Source organism: Euprymna scolopes, chromosome 45, assembly GCF_053919585.1.
Source record: "Euprymna scolopes isolate OS-2025 chromosome 45, ASM5391958v1, whole genome shotgun sequence".
NCBI classification, from domain to species: domain Eukaryota; kingdom Metazoa; phylum Mollusca; class Cephalopoda; order Sepiida; family Sepiolidae; genus Euprymna; species Euprymna scolopes.
In genome coordinates, this window is record NC_136526.1 from 27,221,214 (window position 1) to 27,232,074 (window position 10,861).

At 34.3% G+C, this 10,861-nt stretch overlaps 1 protein-coding gene across 1 annotated transcript in view; it reads right to left on the minus strand.

The window, feature by feature from the left end:
- LOC145269298 (uncharacterized) overlaps positions 1-1,045 on the minus strand; it is a 101,599-nt gene extending 100,554 nt beyond the window's left edge. The window contains exon 1 of the mRNA XM_080124988.1: positions 920-1,045. The gene's annotated coding sequence lies outside the window, so the exon portion shown is untranslated. The remainder of the gene's footprint in view (positions 1-919) is intronic.
- Positions 1,046-10,861: the final 9,816 nt, after the last annotated feature.

Below are 10,861 nucleotides of genomic sequence, written 5' to 3' on the forward strand. Positions count from 1 at the left end.
CGTGCAAATGGAAAACGCAGCCTTGAAGGCAAACTTTGACAAACAATCACAATTTGTTTGTATTAAATTTTTTGTTGATATAATGTTGTTATAAAAATAGGCAAACTTTGAGAAACAATCTTAGGTTGTTTTTAGTTAAAACAGTGTTTATTAAATGACCGTTCTAAATAAATTATTTATTATTATGATATTGAAAAACTGTTTTTGTACTTAATTATTATGCTTGTTTGTCAAAGTTTGCTTTAAATTTGCGTTTTCCGGTTTCGTAATACAGCGATTCATGTTTTGGATCAACCGGATCACGTGACTCTTCTGGCGGCCATGTTGTAAGCCCTAACGGTATTTTTGGAGATTGCCAATCTTTGGCCAATTTAGCAAAACTTAATTTTTGCTCAATCGTCTATCGAAAACTGTTTTCATTAATAATTATTTTTCGACTTTATCGTTTTTCGTAATTTTTAGATATTTTCATTACCGCGACATGACTATTCAGTTAATACCATACATAGTAAATAATACCATTGGTTTAACTTGAAATTCAATATTTTAATTTTCGAATTTCGTTATAATAACGAAGAAGAACGAATTTATTTCCCGCTGATCGATTTTATCCTTCGATTTTAATAAATAATGCTTCATCGACCAAAGTCGACATGTTCCATTATGGAGGAGAGAAATAGATGAAGACGTTCTTTAAATAATTACGTATCAAATCCTTTCACGCAAATAATGTCTTGCTCAAATTTTGTTATTGGCCTTCAACTGCTTACGCTTCCTTCAAAACCTGTTTTAGAATAATTTCTGGCCGATTGATTAGATATTACATGAAAGAAAAGATTTTACAAAACAAAAGATTTTACGAAAGATCAAAAAATAAATTCTATTTAAATCAATAAAACTGAAGAAATGATTTACTTACTTTAAGATTCAATCTTTTAAAAAAATATTTCATTTGCGCATAACGCGTCCATATGTTGGTGCGGATGGAGATGTAAACAAGTAAAACTGACTTAAAAAAGAGAGCGAATAACAAGCGGAGATAATTCCTACGATATATATATATATATATATATATATATATATATATATACATATATTTATTTACATATATATATGTTCTTTGTTTTATTTTTATTACCGTTTTATCTGTATAAAAATAAACATTTGCTCTGAATTCTGCAATAGTATTGAACACTCTCTTCAGGTTTTTACTAATTACAGTTTTAGAGAGAGAGAGAGAGAGAGAGAGAGAGAGAGAGAGAGAGAGAGAGAGAGCGAATAACAAGCGGAGATAATTCCTACTATATATATATATATATATATATATATATATATATATATTTGAAATTCAATATTTTAATTTTCGAATTTGATATATATATATATATATATATATATATATATATATATATATTTATATATATATATATATATATACATATATATATATATATATATATATATATATATATATATATATATGTCAAATTCGAAAATTAAAATATTGAATTTCATATATATATATATATATATATGTTTGCATATTTAGGTTGTTTTTTTTTTTTCAAACATATTTAATTTTTTTTTTTTTTTCAAAAATATTTAGGGTTTTTTTTTTCAAACATATTTAGTTTTTTTGTTTTTTTTTTCAAACATAAATATGTTTCATTTTTTCAAACATTTACGCTTTGTTGCTTGTTTATTTTCAAACATTTACGGTTTTTTTTTTTTTTCATATTTATTTTTTGTTGTTTTCTGTTTTGGAAACATTTACGTTTCTTTTTTGTTTTTCCAAAAATATTTACGTTTTTTATTTTTTCCAAACATATTTTTTGGGGTAAAATCCATTGAAAGCGGTCGGTGGTTCTATGAGAAAATAAAGCTGTGTACGCATTATAAATGTTTCTTTTCTGTGTCTTACGTTATACATTAGTACATTAGGGGTCATTTCAAGTTAAGTTTATTTACTGCACTCATCTGGACTGGAGAAAATCATTATTCAAATGTGTATGTCTCGTCTAAATAACTAACGATAATTCTCTGATATGGCCGACCAGACGGGTGATCAAAAAGTCAGATCGAGCGTACCGGAAAACGAAATGAGATCAAATTGCCAATTGGCCTTTTTTTTTTTTTTTTTTTTTTTTGGCTTGAACTTTGCGCTTTTCAGATTAATTTGTTATGTTTTATTTTCTTGGTGGATAATTTTTTTTTTTGCCGTGTTTTTTTTTTTTTTTTTTTTTTGCCCGTTTTTTTAGTCTCATTTCGTTTTCCGGTACGCGGTACGCTCGATCTGACTTTTTGATCACCCGTGGCCGTCTGGTCGGCCATATCAGAGAATTATCGTTAGTTATTTAGACGAGACATACACATTTAAATCATGATTTTCTCTAGTCCAGATGAGTGCAGTAAATAAACTTTTAACTCGAAATGACCCCTAATGCACTAATAACGTAAGACACAGAAAAGAAACATTTATAATGCGTACACAGCTTTATTTTCTCAACCACCGACCGCTTTCAATGGATTTTACCTTTTTTTGTTCGCGACAAGTAGTTTTCCTCATATTCCTTCATTATCCAGTGTACTCGGTATTGTTTTCACTGATCGCCATGTTTTTGTGCGTGTGTGCGTGCATACTGCACATCGCACAAAAATTGTTTTTAACTAAAATTTCTTCATTTTCGTTTTCAGCACACCTACACAAGTGATAATTTTAAAGGATTTTTTAGGGTGTAAAGATACGGCACATTTGTTTTAACATTTTATGTGAAAAAATATGCGATATAAAAAATAAATAATTGATTAAAAAAAAGTTGACGTATTTTTATATACTTTTTATACAGGGAGGGGTGAAAAAAACGTTGATTTTGTTTTAAACATAATATTGATTTTATGTACAACTTCAAGGTAAGAGAAATAAAAACTTGAATTTAACTTGAATTAAAAATAGCGTGGTAGTACGATAAGTAGGTACCGTTAAGTATTCTGCACTTTCATTTAAGAATTGCAACAAAAAAAAAAACGCTAAAAAAAAAAAACCGTAAATGTTTGAAAATAAACAAGCAACAAAACGTAAATGGTTGGAAAAATAAAACTTAAATATGTTTGCAAAAAAAAACAAAAAAAAAAACGTAAATATGTTTGAAAAAATAAAATAAAGCCTAAATATGTTTGCAAAAATCAAAAAAAAAATGTTTAAAATTAAAATATAACAAAAACATTTATTTTTATTTCAAGGGTGCCATTATATACATTTTGTGCTTCCGTAACTGGGTGGACAGACATTAACGCCACCTATAGGAAAACGGAGGAAACAGGCTCTCTCTTTCTTCCGGATTACCATATATATATATATATATATATATATATATATATATATAGCCCCTCCCCCCGCCTCCAAACATAAGCGAACACCCAACAGGTCAAGACATACTTACCAAGAAATCATCTTACCAACGAGACGCATAAAAACTTTAACATTAAGACTCGAATTTTAAAGTAACCCCCTCCTCCAACCCCCACATATTCCCCTTTTCCTCCATGCATCCCTATGCCCTCAGCCACACCAGAAATGAACTTCCCAGATCCTCCTCCACAAGTTCCTTAAACCCCAAAACTAAAACATTATCGACATACCAAGCGCCCCCTCCCCCTTGTTCCCTTCCTCTCTTTCCTCTGCCCTCCTCGCACCCCCCGACCTCATTCACTCTTTCACCCTTTCATCCCCAAATAGCGAACATTTCTGTAAAAATCTGAGGAAGCTACAGACGGCCAAAAAACGGCCGAGTAGCTGAAACTTAACAGAAAAATATGGTAATAAAAAATAAAACGTATAAGATTTTCATTTGAAATGTGCAATTCATGTAGTCGTTTAAGCATTAAAATTGTGCGTACAAAAAAAAAAAATAATTCTTTGTTCTTTGTTTCCTTCTGTAAAATAGAGAGGCCAGCAAAACATAACACAAAACAATGCTATTTTTTTTTTTACAATAATACATATTTTTGGTAAATATGAAGAATCTTTTCACCCTCGAAAAATCCATTTAAATTACCACTTCACAGGTTTTCGGGGGTACTAAAAACAAAAATAACGTTTAAAATTTCGGCAAATGAATAGTTACCAAGATATGATGAAATGTTAGTTTTAAAAAAAAGTGGGGGATCACTTTTCTATAATAATTTAACATAAAATGAGCACATTTATGGCCACTTTTTTTTTTGGTGGGGGTTGATCAGTGTAAAATGGATTATTATTATTGTCGGAAATTTATCCACTTTCACATAAATTCGACGCGAAAATAACTAGCCTGTAGAAAAAAAAAAAATAAAAAAAAATAAAAGGATGAAATAAAAAGGGGGTAAAGAATAAAATATAAAGGTCTTGTTTCAAAACGAAGAAGAGATTTTATTTACAATGAATTTGATTGCAAATTTTTCCCTTTGCAGGCATTAAATTCAAAAACAAAGAACGCCAAGGTAACAACATATAATGAAAAAAAAAACCCAAAAAACGCTGGTGCTTATATTAATAACTCTCTCATATGCAATAAATTTTAGGAACGTACTCACAAATTGATGGCGGTCAGGCATGTGCCTTTTTCTTTTCTCAATTTAAAGACTTTTAAAAATTACACTCCTTCCAAATATGTGCAAACCGTAGCCACGTAAATATTCTTCAGAAGTACACCTCGTCGTGTCCCAGTGTTCTGTTGCCAGGTAGTCTTCTTTGAAGGAGGGCTCATCAAAATTCCATATCTCCACCGGGCAATGAATCTACGTCCACTCTCCACGTCGCTGGAATCCAAAAGAGGCCAAATTTTGTGCTGGGCTCGTGACGTCATCAAGGAGCTAGCATTGCTCTTTTTCTTTAAATTAAAGGGAGTTTCGTACAAACTCAAAATATATGATACAGAAAATCAAATATAAGAAACAGAATAAAAATGTAATAAATGTATAAACAGAGGGATGCATAATTATTGGTAAAAAATAATTCCAACATTCTCCCCCAACAGGAAATGGCAGTCAACCTGTAGTTGGATGACACCGGTAAATTTTTAATACAAATTTATATATATATACCACACAATGTATGGTCGGAAGAACTCCAGGAAACACATATCAGAACAAAAAAAGCAGAAAAATTCAAATAAACTTATTCTATAAAAATTCACATGAAAACCTTCATGTTTTAGGTTTGAACAGAGGAGTACCTAACCAGATTCAAAATTTAAACTAATGATCAGATGCAAGGTCACAACAGAAATTTGAATGGAGAATATTCCACAAGATAATTAACTATTTGCATATAAAAGAGTATAAAGGCATCCAACCTCCTAATAGCCAATACCAACATAGTTGAATTTGATGACACTGTAGCATTTTCCATTTTTGTGCCGCACGAGTTTTCTGATCCGCTGCTATCATTCGACAATTCCTCGATTGCGATCCGTATTCTGCAGGAGTTATGATTAACTGAATTCCCGCATCATAATTTATTCAATTAACGCTTATTGAAGTAGAGCGATCCAATCATGCCTGATACATCACCAGTTTCCATATTCATGTGCAAATTTGAAAAGAGTTTGTGTGTGCTAAAATGTTTGCTCGTATTTCAGCAGAGTGTCTGTCAGATTCCGAACTCACGATGGTCACCAGTGTAGGATATGTGGTGGTGTGAGTTGGTGTTCACTAACTCATAATCGGAATCCGTTGTTTTTAGAGATCAAGGTTGCAGGTGCAGGAATATCTATAAATTGAAAGTGGTAGAGTATCACTGGAAACGTTAAAGATAAATTTAATGAGATTTCCGATTTTACAGAAGGGTTCTATCGTGCCACATCTACATTCATATAAATTTAAAAGGCGTGAACAACTTTGGAAAAATAACAACATTTGAATAAGAATGCAAGGTCGCTGTATTGGGATGAAATATCAACATTTATTAACATGTTTAAGAAAAAGTCATTTGAATCATTTCAACGTTAATGGTTTTGCAACAAGTGTTCGTTAGACATAATCTTTGTTAATGTGTGTCTCGTAGAAAAGGCAAAACGTTTATGATTACACATTTTCATGAACAAAAGAGACACACGTGGTTACTTTTTGGAGGGAAAAGGAAGTCATTAATTGTTTTAGTGATGTGTGTGTGTGTGTGTGCGCGCGCAAAATAACAAGGTTTCCAAGAAAAATGAATGTCGTTAGATAATTTTTTCATGTTGAGAATAACACATAATGTGCGGAAAGTCTTGTTACATAATTTAACGTCCAACATGGATGGAGTCTCTTAGACGTAAATGGAGCTGAAGGAATCTGAAGAGAAACTGGTTTGATTTTTGCAGCAAAAGCTTATATACCAATGTTCTAGAACGTGCCAGACTATTTGTTGTATCACTGTGCATGCAGCGTAACAGTTCCTTTATTGCATATGTGCAGATGGGCAAATTACGCTGTTGTGTCTTTGTGCATTCTGAAATTCATAGCCATTGACACAGTGATTGCTATGAGAATGTCTCTGCTAAAGATTTGTTCCGGCCATATATAGCGGTCACTACAAGGTCTACTGAACTGTTTTATGGTAATGTTGCTCTAATGTCTGTTGATGAAATGGTCTCGTGTGAAGTCGAATTTAGGAATACTCGTCCATGGAAAAATCATCCACGGAAGACTTGTCCATGGAAAATACGTCCATTTTTGCTGGGTAAGGAAACTGATCCATTATTGAATAAATATCTATTGGAAACACATTTTCTGGCCACTCTGGAAGCAGATATTGTCTTTAAAAGAAAATACATACCCCATAATATTTTCAATTTTTTTTTACTTGTCTACTGTTGTTTTAGAAAAAATAAAATTGATTTTTTAAGTGTTCGTTTTCTACCTATCTTTGTAAGTTTTTAGTCCTTCAACTTATTTAAAAGTGTTTATTCAGTTAAAAAAAAAACAAGTAGTGTCGAGTGTTACTTTAGAACAAAAAAAATTGTCATATTCATCCATATGAATGAGTGCCCTGTGGAATTTCCACTGGTCTCGCTAGTTTCATATCAATACAGTAATTTTGAGTTCTTTGTCAGGTGTCATTATTTTTCGGAGATAATTCTATTTCTTATTTTTATGTAAGTGAGGATGTGATTTGGTGACACCCTTCTGTTAAAATCGGCGATCTTGTTAAATCACTTTTAACGGTCTACTTTCGTCGACTTCAAGGAATTCCTGCATCTGCAACCTTGGTCCTAAATATTGAATTGGTGAACGCCGACTCACACCCTTACAAGTTAGTGACTCCACAACCAGTACCTACAATTGGTAATCAACCAGTGAGTATCACAAATGGACGAGTTTTCAATGGCCAAGTTTTCTGGGCACCAAAAATCAGAACTTTATTTCTGTTTGATAGTTTAAATGCTTTCAAATACAATTCGATGTGTCACAAAGTCATCTTTCTCCAGCAAAATAAATAAGAAGCACCAACATTCCCTCAGTGAAGAAAGTTCAGTAGGATCTCCAAACTGTTGTGTAGACGTCATCATTGTACACATTAATTACAACATCATCATTTGGTGTGTTTACTGGGTCAATTTTTATGGAAGATCATTGAGGCAGAAATTTATGAATAAATAAAATGTACAATAAAAAATGGATAAAAAACAATATAAGACTTACCTTTTGTAAAACAAAAAAAAAGATTTTTAATAACGAACTACACATATGACGAGATCCCTGGCGACACCAGATGACCTTGCTTTTCAAATAAAGGAAGAGAAGATGGGAGATGATGAGGTATGGTTAGGGGGAGCCATGCTGACACTTTGTCAAGGAAAAACAGATGTTTATGAGATTCCTGTCCACCAGAGAAGAAATAGTAAATATTTCAATGAGAAAAAAAATATAAATAAATATGATAATAGATGATAGTTGTTCTTAAGCGGTTTTAATTTCCATTTTGTACTTATGTAGCGATAGGAAGAGGAAAAATTGTCCAGAAGAAATAAAATATTTCAATGGGAAATAAATAGTTATCGCTTATCACATCAGTGCCGGTGTGGGGTTTTTAAGAAAAAGACAAACGAGAATTGTTCCTATATCACGGCTGTTATATATCTGTCAACAATGGAAAGGTTGTTTTTAAAATCTCTATTGAGCGAGATGAAGAATGGGGGTCAAGAGTAGGGGTCACCGCCAGGCATTGTTCGACCTGGGGTGACTAATCATGCCTAATTGGTAATAAGTAAAAACCTCAGTGCATGTGGGGAGTTGAGGTCTGGTAGAGATAAGCGCTAAGAGAAAAGAAAGAATAACTCCAGAAAGGTGGAAGAGGAATTTCTGATTTGATAAAAACGATTGGCTTTTTACAGTTAGAGTCCTTTTACTGGCTGGCATTCGAGGCGTCCACATCGCTCTCACCCCGCCCTGGGGGGAGGGGGGGGGCGAAACCCTCATAAGAGCTAAGTTGAAAGGCTCTTGTTCTTAGCTGGGAAATTAATTAGAGGAACTTAAGTTAAACAACCTGCATCATGAAGCTTGGATCAAAGAACTCGACTATAACCAAGTGTAAAACGATTTATGAATAATTATTTTGTTTCGTTATATAAAAATGTCCCAGAGTTTTTCCTTGTTTCTCGATTGCCGGCCTGAATGAGGATACAGTTTGTTTCAGGTATGCCCTGACGCCAGATGATGAAAGAAATAGACTGGATCCAGCATGAAGCCAGAATGACGGCCGAAATCGACAATGTTGCCACACGGACTTAAGGTCATGCACATTTTGCGTGCCCTGAGCAGCAGAAGGATATTTTCCAGTGACCAGTGAGGGTCTGATCACCCTTGAGAGGTCCACCACTAGACAAGTAAGAATGTAGCCCTGCTGGGTTGCATCTATGGTCCTGTGAGCTGGGAGCGACGAACACGTCCAAGAGTACATCACAAGTATACTCCAGTGAGCCAGGATAGCGACGGATGCAGCCCGGCCCTCTGACAAGAGGGAGTGTTAGGGTTATATTATGATGCCGATGACCTAGGACATCACATCTCTGGATGTGTACGAATGAGTAGCCACGAACACATTTTTGAAGCATCTGGAACTCAGTTTTCTTGCAAAAAAAAAAAAAAAAAACATTGAAAAATATAAGGAAAAAGGAAAATGGCCCAGAAAAATGTTTTTTTAAAAAAATCAGGGGAAAATAACCATTGAAAAAAAATTTATTAAAAAGGAAAGAAAGATTGACATTGAATTTATCGGAAAGAAAAGAGAGATTGAAATTGAACTTTGAGGGCAAAGCTAAAAACATAATAGCCAGCCGTCAGAATGCATGAAAAGAATCTGCAGCAAGGAGGACGACGAGAGACAGAGAAAAGATGGAAAGAAACGAAGCAGACGATAAGAGAGGTAAGGGCATATTTTTATTGGTTCCTATTGCTTCGCTCAGATTTTTTTTAGGTGCGGTTGTCAGTGTGGTTTTTCTTGATTAAGTCTCCAGTAACGAAAGTTTTGTCTTAACATGCAAAGTATTGTTAATTTTTTTTCCACCCCCAAAGGAAAAAGTGAAAATGAAATATGTATTCGTTAGACTGGTTGATACCTTGTCGTTGTATAAGAACGGACGCGCACATGTTGTCACTGATATGAGAGAGAGAGAGGCAAGTCCCCTTAAAAGGCATAGCAGTAAACAGATTTAGTAGACATGAGGAGAGAGGGAGGGGCGAAAAGCAAAAAGCAGCAAGCCCCAAGACCAGATTGGAGCAGGAGCGAGGGGTAGGCGAATTGATGAGCATAAGAGTGTATATGACTTATTACGGGTAGCAGTCCGAAGGGTTAGATTCGCTTTGAAATTTTTAAAAGAAAAATAGTTTTTGAAAAAAAAGGAAGAGTAAAGGAAAAATAAATAAATAAATAAATTATGATAGAACGACGGTCATATAATGGTTGAAAGGAAAAAGAAAGAAAAGAACTAGGACAGAAAGAGAGCGACAGTTGGCAGTTTTAGAAGAAAAAAAAATGCGTTGAGGAAGCCAGAAAGAATCGGCTGGGTGTGATGTGATTCCCGCGGGAGGGATGTGAAGACGTGCGGAGTGCTAGAAAGTTGAGGTTGAGAATTGTGCAATGTGCACTAGTTGTAAAGGCATGAAGAATTGAGTGGTCAAAGGTTTAACGAGACACAGGGTATGTCTGCGTAAGGTGCCAAAGAAAAAAGGCATGAGGAAACGCAATGGGAAAATGCTGCGAGGCAGCCAAAGAGAATTGTCCCAAATGTGATGCAAACCCCGGGGAAGGTGCATGAAAAAGCGCTGAATGCACGGTGTGTAATACATGGAGTTTGACAGTAGATTTAACGAGACACTGGGTGTGTTTGCATGAGATGCCATGGAAAAGGCATGTGAGAATAGGAATATCATAGATATGTGATCTCTCCGCCCGGTCCGCAGTGACAGACACTGTGCACCACTGATGAACAGGAAAACTCTTGAGAATGTGCCAGTTGGCACAGTTTAATATTCAAATTTAAAATCGTTAAATACAATTTAGGCGCGCAGTGCAATTGATTGTTTCGGCGCGTTAAAAAAATGAAAAATGACACCCACGCAAATTCCGGCGTGACCTTTATATACCAAAGGTGCGTACGTAGTTGAAAGCACCCCATGTGATGTCTTCCATCCAATGGAATTCCTCCTAGGACACATTTTAAAACTGATTTTCTAGAGCTCGTTTGGAGCCGATCAAATCGAATATAAACATGCACACACACAAAATCTATCTCTTTAGTCTCTTAGCCTTTCGAGCATTCTTTCGTCTCTTTAAACTCTTCCGACTCATTCAACGCTTTCTCATATGGACTTACCACGCGTGCAAACATCAATTATTTCA